This window comes from Pagrus major, chromosome 20 (genome assembly GCF_040436345.1).
Source record: "Pagrus major chromosome 20, Pma_NU_1.0".
Classification (NCBI taxonomy): domain Eukaryota; kingdom Metazoa; phylum Chordata; class Actinopteri; order Spariformes; family Sparidae; genus Pagrus; species Pagrus major.
The window spans coordinates 16,199,501-16,216,680 of record NC_133234.1 but is presented as its reverse complement, the minus strand read 5'-3'; the positions used below and the strand labels follow the sequence as shown (position 1 = coordinate 16,216,680).

Genomic DNA, 17,180 nt, shown 5'->3' with positions numbered 1-17,180 from the left:
AAAGTTATCAAATAAATGTAGTAGAGTAAAAAGTACAACATTTACCTCCAAATGTGGTGGGGTGGAAATGGATGCAAGCAAATGAAAATGGAAAAAGGTATATTGATTGCATCAGAATGACAAACAAAAAGGCCAATAACCAAATATGAACTGTGAGCAAGTTGACATTCGTCATGTGACCTCAAACCCACTGTCACGACCCTCACCCAGTTACCGACATCACTTCGACTATCAGTCCAGAAACTACAAAAGATGAGTGGAATAATTTCCATTTTCTGCCTACTCTGACTCTCTGTCACGGCGGCTGATGTTTCTCAGAGCAGACACAATAGGCTGATTGTACCGCAGCCAATGTATTCTCTGCCTACGGAGCGTTATAGTGCCGATCAACTGGCTGCAAATACGGAAAGACAACAACAGACCCACATACTGACCCTGAATGAAAGTGGCCACTGTGAGAGGAGACAAAGCCAGTGTTTCATACAGGGTCACTGATCTGGAGGGTTCTCAGCGGTGGTATGGGTGTGTGAATGTGTGTGTGTGTGTGCGTGTGAGGGTTTGCACTTGTATTTGTGTACCATTAGGTGGCCAAATGTGGCGTCAATGAAGCCCACCAGTGGACCTACAGTGCCAGACATCTCAGTCACTTACTAACCCACAGTCATTGACTCAGAGTTTATGGGGATACTCTACGACACTGATGGAGCTTATCGGAAGTGACAGATCAACCACTGTTAGAATGAATTATGTGTTAGCACACATCCCGTCTAAAGTGGGAGCGCATTAGTCATTATATTATTCATTACATGCTATAAAATGTATATTCAAACCTCAATAGATTGGTTGGTTGATAGATTGTGTATTGTTTTTGTGTTTTTGTGGGTTAACTGGAGCAAAATTGGTATTTAAAGAGAATTTGATGGTTGACAAGAAGACTTTCTATAAGTAAGTTTTACTCCTTTTATTGTAAATAATATGTTATGACTACACGCCCAACACATTAAAATACTGACACCAGCTGATCTGTGTACAGTAGAGTGTGCAGGTATGTGTATATGTGAGTGGGCCTGTTTTGTGTTTTGATGACCTCTGCTGTGTCTTTTCCTTTCCCGTGCCGACACTTGAAGGAAAAAGCGTCCGACTGACTCCGTTTCCTGCTATTGTTCTGCACATACAAGATCACATATGAGGAAGCTGTCATTACTGCAGACGCAGCAAAAACTCGGCTCACACCACAACACGCAGGGGCCACGGCTGAGAGAGGAGTTAGCAAACGTATAATCCCTCGTGTAATGACTGTGATTTTCTCTCTCTAAAAAAAGGTTCTCATTGTTTTAATGGCTCCAAATGAAGGAGCTGCAGAATACAGGTTACACCTTCAGAGGGCTTTATTACAGGGAAACCTCAACTTTTCTACACCATGTTAATGATATCTGTGACTTTCTTTACCCAATTAAAAAAACTGTTTGATCAAAAGGTAATTCATGTATTAGCCTACATAGATAAAATTCAAAACAGTTGAATGACTCAGTTAGTGACTCTGAATAACACATTTCAGAGAAATCATTCAGTTCCAAACATAGATGATGTTACTTCCTGAAACTGCTGTGAACAGTATTTGGTCTGGGTGGAGTGGACAGCCACAACATGTGCTGTCCTGCACAGGAATGAGGTAATGAATAGAGGAAACATTCGTGTTGATTTTTGCTTCATTCTTTGCCGCAAAAAGGGTGAGTCGTCTTCTCGTCACGTGTTTTACACAAGTAATAACCACAGTAGAATATGCAGATCTTGGTAAGCTACAGAACAATGTGAATGTGGAAGTCCTTGAAATATCTGACGAACTGTATGTTTTGTAATAATATGTTCCAATCTTTTAGAGCTGACATGAATGTCAATTTTGTAATCTTTTGGCATCAGTTGGATGTAAAGGAAGTTAAAAAGGAAGGCAGAAATATTGCAAAATGTAGCTTTACTGTACAGTTCATGTTATATATATATATATCTGCTGCCAATGTGAGTCATTTAAAGATGTATTGACATTTTAAGATACAATTCCCTTTACTGTAGGTTCACTGTGGTTTGTTGGGGGTTAAAAAACATCTTAAAATACAGTTACATGATTTCAAACTAGGTCCTATATCTGCTGAACAAGTTGGTTTACTGGTACCATGATGAGGTCAAAGTTAGAAGTCTTTAAACTTATTGAGAAAAGAGATTGAGTGACTCTGCTGCATCAAGGGTTCCTGAAACTCATTCAGCTGATGCACTCTTGGCCACCCAACCAGACTTTTACGAGAGTTTGATTTCTTTGAATTTATTTATTATCAGCAGTGATGAAAAAACCCTAATTTACTTGATTAAATTAGTTTTTAACCATTTTCTCACATTTTATAAACCAAACTATTAATCAAGTAAACAAATGCCAGATTAATTGATAATGAAATAACCAGTTGCAGCCCTAATTAAGAGAAAAAATGCTCATTAGTCACACATATGGCCCCTGTGAGTGCCATATTATATATTAACAAGTTAATATAAGTGATATATTAAACAGGTTTAGGTGGTATTTTAACATTGTTGCTGGTGAAATTTGAACTGATTTACATTCTCGTAGGTAAAATCATCTGACAGCTCTAGTTGTACCATAGCTTAAGTTTAGTAAAACTTACCATATGTTCCTGTAAACTGTAGTGTATAATGTACGCAAGCGTATTTTTTGCCAAGTCAGAAAATGGCACATTTTTTTTATCATTATCATAATAATGTGAAAATATATTTTGCATGTGATTTCAACAGATAGCAAGAAACGTTTCACATTTTAAAGCAACATTATGTAGAAATAGGCGTTTTGTGCGATTTAGCTGAAATTAAGCTGGAGTAAAATTAGCCTCTTTTAAAGGTGCACTATTCTGACATTTTAATCAGAAGAGGTTTTTTTTTATGCCTAAACAAACTCTTGGCTGAATAAACTGAATAAACAAACTGACCTTAAAGGACGACACAACTTCATACTGTTTCACTTTGTTAATATGTGGCGGACCCTGCCACCTTTCTAGCTTCAAGCAGTGTTCTGGGGGACTTTATTTTCCTCTGAGGACAGCTTGTTTATTCAGTTATGGAAAAGAGAAATATTTCTGATATTGTTTTATTACTTCATTTACATTGTAAATATTACAACTCTGAGTTTGAATTACTTCTCCAAAACCAACATAGTGCCCCTTTAACTTCTGCGCACGCTTTCTTTTCTTTTCAGTCAGGCACCAGGCGGGCCAGCTACGGGTCTCTTCGGAAAAAGTGGGTGGCGTTGTTGTATGTAGGCATGGAGAGAGGCGCAGCGCGACACGGCTGCTCCTGTTCCTAACGTGATGACAGCTGACTGTTCCGACACTCAGAGCCGGGACCACCGTGTCACTTTGAAAAAACTGACAGCATGTCTTCTGTGACCCTCACGACAAAAACAAAGCTGGTCCTCTCGGGAATAATGACTCTGCGACTCGTGGAGGTGTAGCTGCTTCAAAAAGTTGTGTCGCGGAGAAAAGAAGCTCCACCACCACCACCACCACCACAACCACCACATCAGCAGGCTGAAGAAGTTGGATATCTTGTCTGACTTGATCCCACATTTTCCCGTTCAGACTCTTTACAGGTAAGAAAAGCACACAGAAAAAAAACACTTTTGATTTTTTGTTGTTTATCCTGCGCTGGAGGAACTAGAGAAACGCCTGTTATTGAAAGGAGGATGAGTAGAGATGCATATAAGTTTGTAACACCACAGGAAGGGTGCTATTAGCTCCTCTCTGGTGGACCTGAGGGTAATAATGTGGCATGTTTCTCTCTTATACTCCTGTTTAAAATTGTTTAACCGTGATGGTCGGAAGGTGTCAGTGGTTTGGGGCGTGCTTTGAACAGGACTTGTCCTCCACAGACAGCCTCAGTGTGGATACAGACACAGCTATCAGGCTAATGACGTGAGCTGAATGACTGATGGCAGTGAGCACAACTGCTACAGACCAAATAATCCTCCCTCCCTCCCCCCCTGTCTGTCTGTGTATCTGTCTGTCTGTCACCTGTGGCCACTGCTGTCAGTTGTTCCACCATGTGAGAGAGAGGACTACCAACACACACACACACACACACACACACACACACTGAGGAAATATTGTGGCCACAAGCACGTGCACACTTAATAACTTAATGACTGTGGTCAGGTCACAAGCACTCTGATGTTTTTCTAATTTACTGTCCACTCAACTGTTCTGTTCTGTTCTGTTCTGTTCAGTTCTGCTGAATTCTATCATGCTCTATTCTATCCTATGATATTTTACTCAGTTCAGTCGATGCCGGTTCTGTTCTTTCCAGTTCTGTTCTGTCCTGTCGCAGTCTGTTCTGTTTGATTATATTCTATTTTATAAATTCTGTTCAGATCAGTTTAGTTCTATTCTGTTCTGTTCTGTTCTCTTCTCTTCCAGTCCACTGTTTCTATTATATTATATTATATTATCTTCTATTCTATTCTATTCTTTTCTATTCTATTCTATTCTGTTCTGTTCTGTTCTGTGCGGTTCTGCTCTCTTCCATTTTTCTTTTTTCCTTTTTTTTGTGACCAGTTGTGTTGTGTCAATATCTTGACATGTAGACGTATCAGGGCAATAAAAGACAGGTGTATAAACAAAACAAAAATATATAAACTATGATGACAACATTTGATAAATACTTTTACCCTCTCTTAACAAATTCATGACTTAACATTTTAATTGTAGTACAGCCCTACCTTTATGACAAGGACAGTTACCGATACAGAAAAATAAAGCATGCGCCTGCACCTCTCCCACCCCTACATTCAGTAATATTGCTTAATTTTCAGACCAGACATGGTTTGATGTGTTCACTCCTTCTATTTAATCACATTCTATAGTTTTTGATATCAGTGTATGACATTCTCAGTTCATTCTACTCTTTTAGGACTCTTGCTGTCAGTTCGTACCCTGATTTGACATCTCTGTTCATGCGTTTTTTTGGCAGTTCTGTTCTATTCTATTCTACTCAACCATATCCCAGAGATCATTAGTTTTGTTTGAGTTGGATCGGGACAGTCTGATGTTGAACTGGAGCAGTGTGCTGATGCTCATAATCATTGCATGCAAGGATGCAAAGATTACAGCAACTGTGTAATGTATTACAGAAACAGAGAAACATACCACATTATAGGGTCTGTTTTTTTTTTAGTTATGTAGTTGACTCGGCCATTTGAACTGAGTCCAGATTTAGTCGAACAGGCTCTAGTCACACTATGGACCATTGTTTGGGCCAAACAGCTCTGCGAGAGATAGATTATAGCCTTCATTATATCAAGAGGAGTCTCCCAAACACAAAGAGCAAAAGCTAAATATGCGTTTGTTCTGTTCGCACAATACAGTATGTTTTTTTGCCATAACAGCATTTACACACAGCTGAAGTTAAGTAAGAAGTTCAAACATAGTGACAGAACTGTACCATATACCAGATTCAACCTGTACCATGTTGCTTATCCAAATCACAGCAGTTTATCATCATCCTCCACATTTGTTTTCATGCTCTATAAACAAAGGAAGTGAATGTGTAGTTTCATACAGGCACCTTTTATCCTAGTTTAACCCCTTTAAACACATCAAATATATAGACACAGATATGTAAGTGATTCTGACAAAATCGCTGAATATGAAATCCATACATTTCACCTGCATTGATCATTAAATGCATGTCTTCCAACCATCCACACTGAAGTCAGGATATCAGTATTTCTACTCGACCAACACCAGCTTTCTACTCTCCTGCTGCAGTGTCATTATTAGGAGTTACAGTGCTTTGGCGCTGGCTCACACACCATAAATTCCCTTTCAGTTTTCTTAGCCTGCAGGGAACCATTCACCAGTCTTTTTATGAAAATAAAAGAGTCAATAACTTGTCCATGCACGTGTCCCAGGACTGTGCATGACAGTGTATTTTACCTTTTGCTTCCTCTGAGTTATACCTGGCAAACCACCTGAGGTCTTCTTCTTTAACTACTATCAGTCTTAATCAAGAGTATCTTTTTCTCCTCTGCTGTCCAGCCTTTGTGTTTAGTGCCTAGTCAGGACTGTGGATGCACACAAACATCCTACACACTGAATTATTCAGCACTTGCAACAGGCTCCTATATCAGCACAAAGAAACTTGAGATGTTTGTGTCAGTTTGCCTGTGTTACGTGTCACAAACGCTATGCAGAAGCTGTCCCCATGAACCCAGTTAAACATGTAATTGTGATGTGATTATAATTGCAACCAACCAAAGGCACTCCAAGCTACAGCGACAGTAAATAATGTCAAGCAGAGCAAAGTAGTGAAAAAAAGACTTGATGGTGCATGGGTAAAAAAGGAAAATTCAATTTTTCTTCCTATTATGTAATATGCTGTCACTTCAGAGTGAGGCATTTCTCAGACATTAAAAAAATGACATTCCTTACGTTCCTCGCTGGCAGCACAGTATAAGTTAGCTCGGCTGAACAGGCAGGGAAACGCTGGAGAATTAATTTGATTTGAACTGGATGTGAAAAGGGGGAGGAAGAGTTTAGCGCTAGTATGAGCAGCGGCTGCAAAGAAAGGGGTGAAGCATGAGGCTGGCTCCAAAAGTAACGTATGAAGTACAAATACAGTCCATAGACCGCCATGTTAAAATGGTCATCTGTACAGCAGAAATAAACATGTTTACAGCTTGTTGCAAAAACTGGTTCTGGTCCTTATAGCTAATTTTCCCCATTGATGACAACTGTAAAGGGATGAATTCAACTTGCCAGGAGCTAGCTGTCTAGCTACCTGCCAGCAATTATGCTTAACTCTGCCTGTCTCAGCTCCGCCCATGCTCCGCCTCTTTCCCATTTGTAATGTTGTGAACGTAACCCCCAGACCCAGAGGTTGGTGGTACTTAAATGCAAATCAGTTTGCCGGTCCTGAGTGACTGTTTGTCCATCGTCAGATTAAGAAATAATAATGAGCAATCATGCAAGGCACATCATTATGGTGGGTTTTAAACTGGTGCACAAGACCAAATTGAGTGAATACAAGTGAAACATAATGTTGCAAAAAAACGTCTGTCGTGTTGCCGTGTCGCATTGATCCATGCTACGAGTGCACCCGCGACTTCCCCGTCCTACGTTGCCTGTGATCTGTGCTCATGCCCTCACCAGAGTAGGATTCGTAATTTAGCATTCTGGTTCTGCACCCCTGCTGCCCGCGCTGCTGCAGCCTAAACAACGTCGATGTGGAGCCACCACACTGAGCTTTACAATGGCTCTTCAGAAACCTGTGGGTGACGTCATGGAGTCCATGTTTCATACAGTCTACGGATTGGATTAGACAAGACCGACTGGGAAAAATAAACATGAAGACTGAGAGAAGCTGTACATGCTTGCTAGAGGACAGACAAAACAAGGAAAGATCACCGTCAAGGCTGAGAAATCTGTCCAGTTAGTTAGCAAGAACTTTCTGAGGCAACATAGTACTGGGTAGATGACAAATTAGTAACAGAAGCAGCAACATTTGGTTTGCTCTTGCTGCCATCCTTCTACAAAAAAGTTAATGGCAGTAATATTTCTAATCTCTGTGGACTGGTTTTATGGTTCTTAGAGAATTTTGTTGAGCTTTTGCGCCCGCATAAGTTTTGTTTAATGATGTGCAATTATTTTTGAAACGGACATCTTTGCTTGTAAAGTGACATTTCAAGATCTGAATTCCAATGCAGCTGGTATTAACCAACCTCTGCCTCGATTATTCCAATGAGTTGTCCCAAGAGTTGATTCACAAAACTCATTAAGGCATGCTATGTTCTGCCATCTTGGCAGTCTTTTGTTAATGTCCTCAATTCACCCTCAATTTTCTAAAAGTTAGGGAACACGATGTGAGAACGTTGTGTCTGTGTGAATTTTTCTGAAAAGAGCACACTTATTTCACCCTCCATAAATTGATCTCTTTCCTGCAGGCATGTCATGATGTGATTCCAACGGAGAGATCAGTTATGTAACAGCTCATATGCAAACTATTAGGGCTCAGCCATGTTTTAAGGGTGCGGCATCTCCTCGGGCACCTCTGGGGTCCTCCCAGGGAAAACCCTCCACCGTCCAAACAGATCTCTGTATTCGTGACAACGCGGCCTCTGCCCTCTGAGCACAGACGTCTGAGCTGTCCTCCTCGCTCTGGAAATGTTTATGCAAAAGACCAGATCTACCCGGTGTGTGTGTATATGTGTGTGTGTGTGTCATCAAAGGCATTAATATTCAACACGTGCGCGCTTGAGACAGGAATGGAGAAACAAATATGTGAGTGAAAAGAGTCAAAGAAAGAAAGAAAAGGAAGAAATAGAGCCGGCTTGAGGGAATGCATGTGCACTCGCCAAAATGCAGAGATGCAGGAAAGTGAAGTGAATGAAAATGTGAAGACGATGGTGGATTTAGAGCTTTGGATGAGCCAAAAAGAGTATTTGCAGTCTTTTTCCAAGGAACCACCCAGGGTTTTCCCCTACACTCATGCAGCAACACATCTTGCAATGTTCTCTCTACAGTTAGAAAAGTCACAGACCATCAGTATTTCTTTACATCTTTTTAATTTTAACTCGCAAAAAGAGTAGAATCCTCAATTTGCAATAGAAACCCATTTAGCTGTTTTTTAAAGCAAAGTTTGTCGAAGTAAAGAGGTGTGGAAGATGATTTGCTAGGCATGTCCTGCCCTGACTCAGCTCATTGTTGGCCAAGAAGGAAAGTAATCGCTGCGTTGCAAGACCTGACTTGGCCGACAAAGGATCATTTTATAGTGGTACTGTATTTGGACAACCCTCCCATCCTGCCATGTGTTTCACTTGGGGCCAGAGGAGTCAGAAATACCGCAGCGAGTTTGAGCCTAACTCATCCTTGAGGTTCAGGTAGCAACACAACAGACATGTGCTCAGACAACAGATTAGTTAGACCACTCATGTATCTGTCCAATCCAATCTGAGGCTACCACCAGCTCTCAGTTAGCCTAGCTTAGCATAAAGACTGGAATGAAGGAAACGGGTAGCCCGGCTCTGCCTAAAGGTAACAAAAACCGCCCAGGAGCAGCTCTAAATTTCACTCATTAACACATAATGTCTTATGTGTTTAATTTGTACAAAAACTGAAGTGTTAACCTGACAACACAAAGTCATTCTGGACTATGAAATATTCTGGCACATAGTGACCCAGCCGGCTAACTTGAGTAGGGATACATGATTTAATGGTGCGGCTCTTTTAGACTATTCAGATTTTATTGGACCCAATGGATCAAATTATGACAGTGAAATAAGTATTTTTTTCTCGGGGCTGTGAGACTAAAAAAAAAAAAAGGATTCAGCCTTTTCCAGATGCTTCTTTCACAATGTAAGCTTATGGGGAAAAGTCTGTTAGGGCCACAGTGCATCACGTAATGATGTAATTACACGGTTTGGCCGAACCAGAAACTGTCTTCAAAGCCTGGCGCTCTTCCTGGGTGCTTGGTTTACAGTCTTAATGCTAAGCTTGGCTAAACTAACTGGCTGCTAGCTGTGTATTCATAGCACTCTCATCTAACTATTGGCAAGAAACATATTAGTGTACGGTATGAGATGCAAGAATGGCATTGGAGTTTACAACGTCTAAAACTGGATTGTCTCACAAGAAGCCAGTTTAAAATAAAGTTAAAAAGGCTAAATTGTTGTCAGACGATAGCCGATGGTTTATGTATTTTGGCAAATGCGTTCCACCTCATTTGCTCTCCAAGAGTCTGTTTATCTGCATGCAATCAAAGACGCCTCAAATGTGATTCGTCAATACCTCTCGGACTACAAGGGAATTACAGTACAGTAGTGGACTACAGATTCATCATTCATATGCAGGTATACATAGATTAGTAAAATGTCAAACTATTCCTTTAATTGTGCTGTCTGAACCACATTATTTTAAAGTAGAAAAAGCAAAATAAAGACCACAGTGAAATAAAAATAAATAAAAAGTGCATTCAGAGAGGACTTATGTCTTGAGATGGACAACACTTAGACTGAAATGCCAGTATTTAGGGGATGTGGGTCAAATTCATTCTCAAACTGATGTGTCCTAACCACAGAAGTCAGCATTCTCTCCAGACTATTGTAAATAAAGAGAACAGTCCTTCCTGTCTCTTGATGTAAACAATTTGAATTGATGGTGGCCTTGTGTCAAAATAGCCTTTGTCTCCACTGCAGTTATTGTTTGTATTGAAATGCAGAGTTGGCATGTTTGTGTACAGTACAGTATGTCTGCGTGCTTTCTTTTTTGTCTGTGTATGTGTTTGCTTTTCTGTTCGCATGTTTGAACGGCACGAGTTGGCTTTGCCAAATATTTCGACAGAGTTTGGCGTCTTTCGGCATTTGACTCAGCTTGCCAGATGTGTTCTTTTTATCCAGCTGGCTGAGGCCACGTAGTGCTGCCTCATCTGGTTGAAATGCACTTTTAAAGCCAGGCTGCTTCCTTCACTGTCCTGCCCTTTACTTGTTGTTTGGAGCAGTAGCAATACACGCAATGTGGTATCATACTATGTGTTGACTTTTAGAGTTTTTATGAGGAGGCCTTTACAAGTCAGTAACAGATGAAATGAACTGCGGGAACTGGGTGTTTGGGGTAACTTGCATGCAGCAGAGGCCCAGGGCTGCATTTGAAGTATCAGTAGGCCGATAGTGGATTTTAACTGGCTGATATAATAGGGACTTAAAGCAGTGATGGTGGAGGAACAGCTACAGCATCTGCCAAAATGTCCAGTAGGCTGCCATGGTATCACTAAGCAACAGTTAACTCTTACAACGGCTACTTCTAGAGCTACCTTCCAACACTTTTTGATGACTCTTGGGTATGGCAAACCATACGTTTTCCTATAATAAACTGTTGGGCTACAATGTCAGGAAGTGTCGAGATAGAATCGTGCACACGTGAGGCTTTTTTTTTCTTGAACGCCGTAGCCGCTCCCTCAACTGTTGCTGCTTAAACTCCCTATTAACAATAGTTTGGAGCAGGAAAAAGGCCTTAACCGATTCACTGACTGAGCAACATGGTAAAAAAAAAAAAGCAACACTGTCAGAAATGTACTTTATTAGATGTTCAACAGTTTCTCAATTTCTAAGTCAAAGTCATAAATACATAAATAAACACATAAATCAATCTAGATCACTGAACATTAAACTCAAATTAATAAATACCTAAAAATCAGTGTTGTACATCCCCATGTGACTGGTGGAGGCTGCGCAGCCATCGGCCACTATCAAAGCCAAGTTACGTGGATACAGATACCTGTTGCCATTGATTAATCAGCCTATTTGATTGTTAGGTTGATCTCTGATTTGGACCCAGAAAAAAACATGCTTTGTGGGTCTGAACTGAAACATTTAGTCAATTAGTCAATGAATCAATTAATCACTTGACAGAAAATTCATCTGCAACAATTTTGATAAACCATTGGCAATTTAAGTACAATTCTAGGCAAAAATGAAAAACATTTCCAAGTTTCAGCTTCTCAATTGTGAGGAGTTCTTACTTTTCTTTGTATGAACTGAATATCTTTGTTTTGAGAACAGTTTGTCCAACAAAGTAAGCAATTTTAAGACACAAACTCTGGCTGTATGTGATATTTAACATCATATCATCAGCTTCCAGTGGCTTAGACCACCAAGCCAGTAGACACCCTCAACTAAATCATTTTATATGGTTTTCATGTGTGTGTACTGTTTGACAAAGTATTCACCAGTCACAGAGCATAAAGTTTTATGTTGGTTCAGACCTCAATCACCTCAGCCAATTATGACATTCATGAATGACTGCTGTTGCTAATTACTTTAAAAAAAACCTCATATGTAAAAAGGTTATGTCATCATGCCACAGGGGGTCTGTGAGGCACTGACTCTCCAAACAGATGGTTAGAAAACCACATGACTTGTGTTGACAACTGTCAGCCACACAGAGCCTTCTCATTCTCCCCCCTCCTCGTCCCCCATTGCATGTGCTGAAAGACTAGACGGTGGAAAGCAAAGCAACAGATGTCCCACAGTTTTTAATATCCAGAACCATCCACTGGCCGGTCACCTGTTTTTGGTGATGTTGTTTCGAGGTGAATGCATTTCAGTGGACTCAGCACTCCCCGGCATACAATCGGTATCAAAAGACATCAGCTGTCACCCGGCCCACTCCAGAGGCTTCTACCAGTCTGTGTGTGTGTGTGTGTTGACATCCACACACAGGCACGTGCCAGTCTGCCACTTCAGTGTATCTGAATAGGTTGAATGGCACATTGGTGGTGCATCAGCGCAAGCCTCGTCCTGGCAGGCGGACCTAGATAATGAGGCAGCGGCTTCATTGTTGGCATCAGATGACCCTGTTCAATAGAAGGTACTGGCAGTCAGCAGATCCCACTTCCTCCACCCACCCTGTACTCACACTAACACAGTGTTTCAGCACTCAGGCTGATGTACCTGTAGAGACAGAGATGAGATGCCTTTCAGCAAAGGCAAAGGCAAAGGTGGACTCTGATATTGCAGTTGCGATTTAAATAGCTGTTATTTTCTATAAATTAAGGTGTGTTTTTGATTGGCATAGTCTTATAAGAAATATGATTGTACCAAGCGTTATTACGTATGGCTGTGACTCATGATTATTTCATTGTTGATTATTCTGTTGATTATTTTCTGGATTAATCGATCAGTTGTTTAGTCTATAAAATGTCAGAAAATGGCAAAAAAAAAATGTCCACAATGATGTCCTCAAATGTCTTGTTTTGTCCACAACCCAACGATATTCAGTTTACTGTCAAAGAGGACTAAAGAAACCAGAGAATTTTGACTTTTTCTTCTTAGAAAATTACTTAAATGGTCGATCAATAAACAGTTAATCAATTCATTTTTCCTTTTCTACATGAAAAGTTCTACATAAAATAATAAAGTTCTTCTTGAAAAGGTCCGATACTGAAAGGTCAACTTCTAAATATACGTTCCTACAATCAATTTAGCGCACGTTTATTAAGATATTACATTAAAGGTACAAAAGCATCTTTGTTCAAGCTTAAAAAGAACTAATACTAGCAAACAGAGAGCATATTAGACAGACAGTAGATAAAATGTAGTCTTTGTTTTTTTGCCAAGAGTAAAATCAGCAGTCACCATTTTTAACTCTCACATGCTGCAGCCTTTCGAGACACTGTTATGTAACTAACAACCTTAAATTGTGGCTCTTTTAAATTGCAGTTTTCACATGAAACTGATTAAATGGCCCCCAACGTCAAATCGCCTGCTGATTATTCTCAAGTAGCTGATTCATCTTTTCATCTAAACATGTCAGAAAAAAGTGAAACATGCCGGATCTCAGAGACCAAGGTGACATTTTCGTGAAAAAATCATTTTTTTGTCCCAACTTATAGTCCAAAACCAAAACATATTGCATTTAAAATTATATAACAGAGAGAACAGCAGCACATCATCATATTTAAGAAAAGGATATATATTTTAAAGATGAATTGATTAGAAATATTGTTGTCAATTAATTTGCTGCCAGTCACTATCAGCTACAGCTCCTGCTAGCTCCTGAGGGCACTATTTTATCTGAATGTAATTAAGTATTCTCAAAATGTTTCTCAGTTGCTCTCAGTTTCATCTTGGTTTTTTTTGCATGCAGCTGTTGTAGTTAATGAGTTGGTACCCTAGTCAGGCTTACTGTGATTCCTTTCTTTTCAGATGACCTTCATAAATTGATTAGATGTAATAATTTTCATGTAGATTGTTTTGCAATATCAATTTGCAGTACCTGGATTAAAAAGATGGATATTTTCATTGAGACACTGAGACATCATGGAAACTTAACTCACTGCTACTCATGTGAAATGCAAACAATTTACAGCAGACTTCCCATCACATGGTAATCCTTTAAGTGCATCTGAAGCTGATTACTTATGTTGGAAAATGCACACAAACGCACGTGCAGAGATAGTTTAGTAATAAGTGATGATAGTTCCAAGGCCACTTCTCAGGTCAGACAGTTGGTGCTTTGTCCCACGGTCAGTTGTGTGAGTATACAGTGTGTGTGTGTGTGTGTGCGTGTGTGTGTGAGAGAGAGTGTGTCAGCTGTTGATTTAGCTGTCTGTCGTAATCCTGTTACTTTCTCCAGGACGCTGCCAAGTGGCACACACTAGTCCCAGTCAAACACCGTCTCATTCACCCTCTCTTTCTTTAAAAGACCTTCTTAGTACCCACTGATCTTAAATTATGTCATCAGTGCACTTTCATTTTTGTCTAAAATCTTGCATTTAGGACTCATTATTGAGGGACTAATTTGAAATTACCTTTAGATAACAACTGAACTCTGAAAATGCAGAATAATGTCCTATTCTTTCTTTACTGTCTGCCTCTACTGTAGTTTTCAGTAGTTTTGTAGTCAGAAGTTTGTTCCAGGACACGCCATTATTATCAGTCCCATCGCTTATCAAGACCTCATAAAGCCTAAGAGAAGAGACACACCTGTTGGAGTCTTGTAATGAAGCCCTCGCAGTGTGTAAAATGCCCCTTGTACTTTCCCAAGACATGTTCTCCAGTGCAGCTTCACAGACCATTTGATTTATGAACTTAATCGTAAATTTTTTTTGTGTGTGCTTTTCTTGAAATGATACCTTCCATCGGCTGTTCAAAAGTAATTTGGTTACAATGTGGCAATGGTAAACTGCCGGCGTTGTTTCCTCCAGACACGCCTGCTCCTCCTTATGTGATCCCATTTTTCCCTCTCCTTTTTTTTTTCAAATCCAAACAAAAAGGCCCTCCGCTGGTGAAGTTATGAGTCAGAATGAGCCACTCACACACTGAAACTTGCACGGTATGCTTGCACGATGAGAGGAAGATAAGAAGACCTTTTTTTACGTACGTTTTAGTCATTCAAATCAGTTCTGGCAATGTGAAACTGCTGTTTTAGCTCTGGGTATTTGTAACCGATGGGGATGATCCAATAACACCAACTCTGCTGGCATAATTTGGGAGAATGCGCACATTTGTTTTGTATTATGCATCCACAAGAACCCTAATTAATGCCAGCTGCTACATAATTTAATTTATAAAGTGGAAATGTGATATTGGCCTACATGAGTGAAATGAACACAGTTAGCTGAATAGAAATTCAAACTAATTAATCTTGTCAATTAAATAGGCCGATTCATTTCTGAAATAGATCTGGGCCTTATGTGATGTTATCAGGGCTCCAGGCTGCAACTATTGTTTACTAAACAATTGAGATTATCGCAGTTCCTTTCTTCCTGTTATTTAAAGGTGCAATATATAAGAAATGGACACCTTCATATTCATACTCCAAACAAACAAGGGGAAACGTTTCACCTGAGTAACCGCTAACTGCTGCTAACTGTGGCTGCCATTAGCTAGTTAGCTCTATTAGCCGTGCATCTAGTGGTCCAGACAGGGAACTCGGAGCATCAGAAGAGTGGTGTTTACACCACTAGCACAGGAATGTTGGAAGCAGAACAGGCTGTTGCTAGCTGCTTAGCATGCTAACTTCAGTAGATATCTCTGCAGCACAATATATAGATGTCATAACTGTTATTTCTTCACATTATGTTGATAATTTTAGTTACTTTTTAAATGTTTTCAACTGAAATTCTTCCATATTGCACCTTTTTAAAATGAAGAAAAACATGCATTTAGGTGACATAAATTATGTGATGGTGCATGTGATAAAGCTAAGGCTGATGTTAATTTCATTAGCTTTTCAGGTATTTGGTCATAAATTCTGATCCGATAGCGGCGCTAGAGAAAATGTCAAAGTATCACTGAAGTCATTTGAACATCTGTGGCAATTTCTCGTCATAACATCCAGGAGTTGTTGACATATTTCACTTTGCGTCAGAAATGTTATTCTCGTGTTGAAAAGAAATTATCACCAGAGTTATTACAGTTCATCCGCCCACCATGAGTTTATTTATTTTGAGAACTAGAATGATTCAGCGCTTAACTGCAGCTATTATGTTGACCATATAAATGATATGGGCCTATTTTTATGTCAGCTGTCCTGTAAAAATTTGTGCCAACCATGTTCAACTACTGTACGGGACCTCGGCCTCACTGGAAAACTAAACAGTGTTTTTGCCAGGCAGCTTGTGTCATCATCTGCCAGAGCAGGGTGTAAAAGTCACCGAGCACAGGGGCCATTGACACACTGACAGGACCATAAATAACACTAAGGAGCTTGTCTGGCTGTATGCAGATCTGAGGATTAACATGAAGAAAGCTGCAGCCGCCCAGTGACACTTCACAGGTCCTGGCAGCGTGGTCAGGTGTGGAAAGAGGTTTATTTTCCTGGGTGTTGAACATAAGCTCAGCTGTGGGAGGCAGGCCGGAAATGCTCAGTCAAGAGGTGGAAAGTGGTTAAATGAATTCATGTACTGTAGATTTTTCAGAATTAAGTTTGAGACATTAGTTGACATTAATATTATCAATCTGAACAAATGATGCCTATGCAGAGAAGACTGTAATCTACGCATGGATTTCACATACAGTGAAGTAGACATTGTGTTACCACATCACACAGGAAGACAAGATGGAGTCCTAATGAAATATTTCTTACAACACTATTTAGCAGAGAGCAGTTGACGTTCGAGGAAACAAAACCACGGTCATCCAATAAGGGTCAATATTTATTTAGATCACTTAAAAAACACAATTCAAAATCGCAGAGCTTTGTAAAGCCCAGTTGTACACCAGAAGTGATATTTTTACTACTAGATTTATGCGGGACCAGAACTGCCAAAAGTAAATGATTAATGATAATAATAATAATAAATAAATGGATATGCCAGTAAAGGTGCAGTGTATAGAATTTAGTGGCATCTAGCTGTGAGGTTGCAATGTGAAAGGACCTCTCTTGAGCCAGTTTTTGGTTTGTCCATTCTGGGCTACTGTAGAAAAATGTTGGTGCTACATGGCAGACTGTGGAACAGGACTCACTCCCTCTGTAGATATTAAAGGCTCATTCTAAGGTACAGTTTCAGAGGATAGACACTAATGAACACATTACGAATATTAATATGACATTTTTGTAAATGGATCCCCTGAAATCCTTTAAATTGGACCTTGAAATTTACCTAAAATAATGTAAAAATAAAAAGGC

General features: G+C 39.9%; 1 protein-coding gene across 3 annotated transcripts in view; it reads left to right on the top strand.

Annotated features, from left to right (window-relative positions):
- Positions 1-3,367: 3,367 nt before the first annotated feature.
- dnmbp (dynamin binding protein) overlaps positions 3,368-17,180 on the top strand; it is a 52,684-nt gene continuing 38,871 nt past the window's right edge. For all 3 annotated transcript variants that reach the window (XM_073489356.1, XM_073489355.1, XM_073489354.1), the window contains exon 1: positions 3,368-3,649. The gene's annotated coding sequence lies outside the window, so the exon portion shown is untranslated. The remainder of the gene's footprint in view (positions 3,650-17,180) is intronic.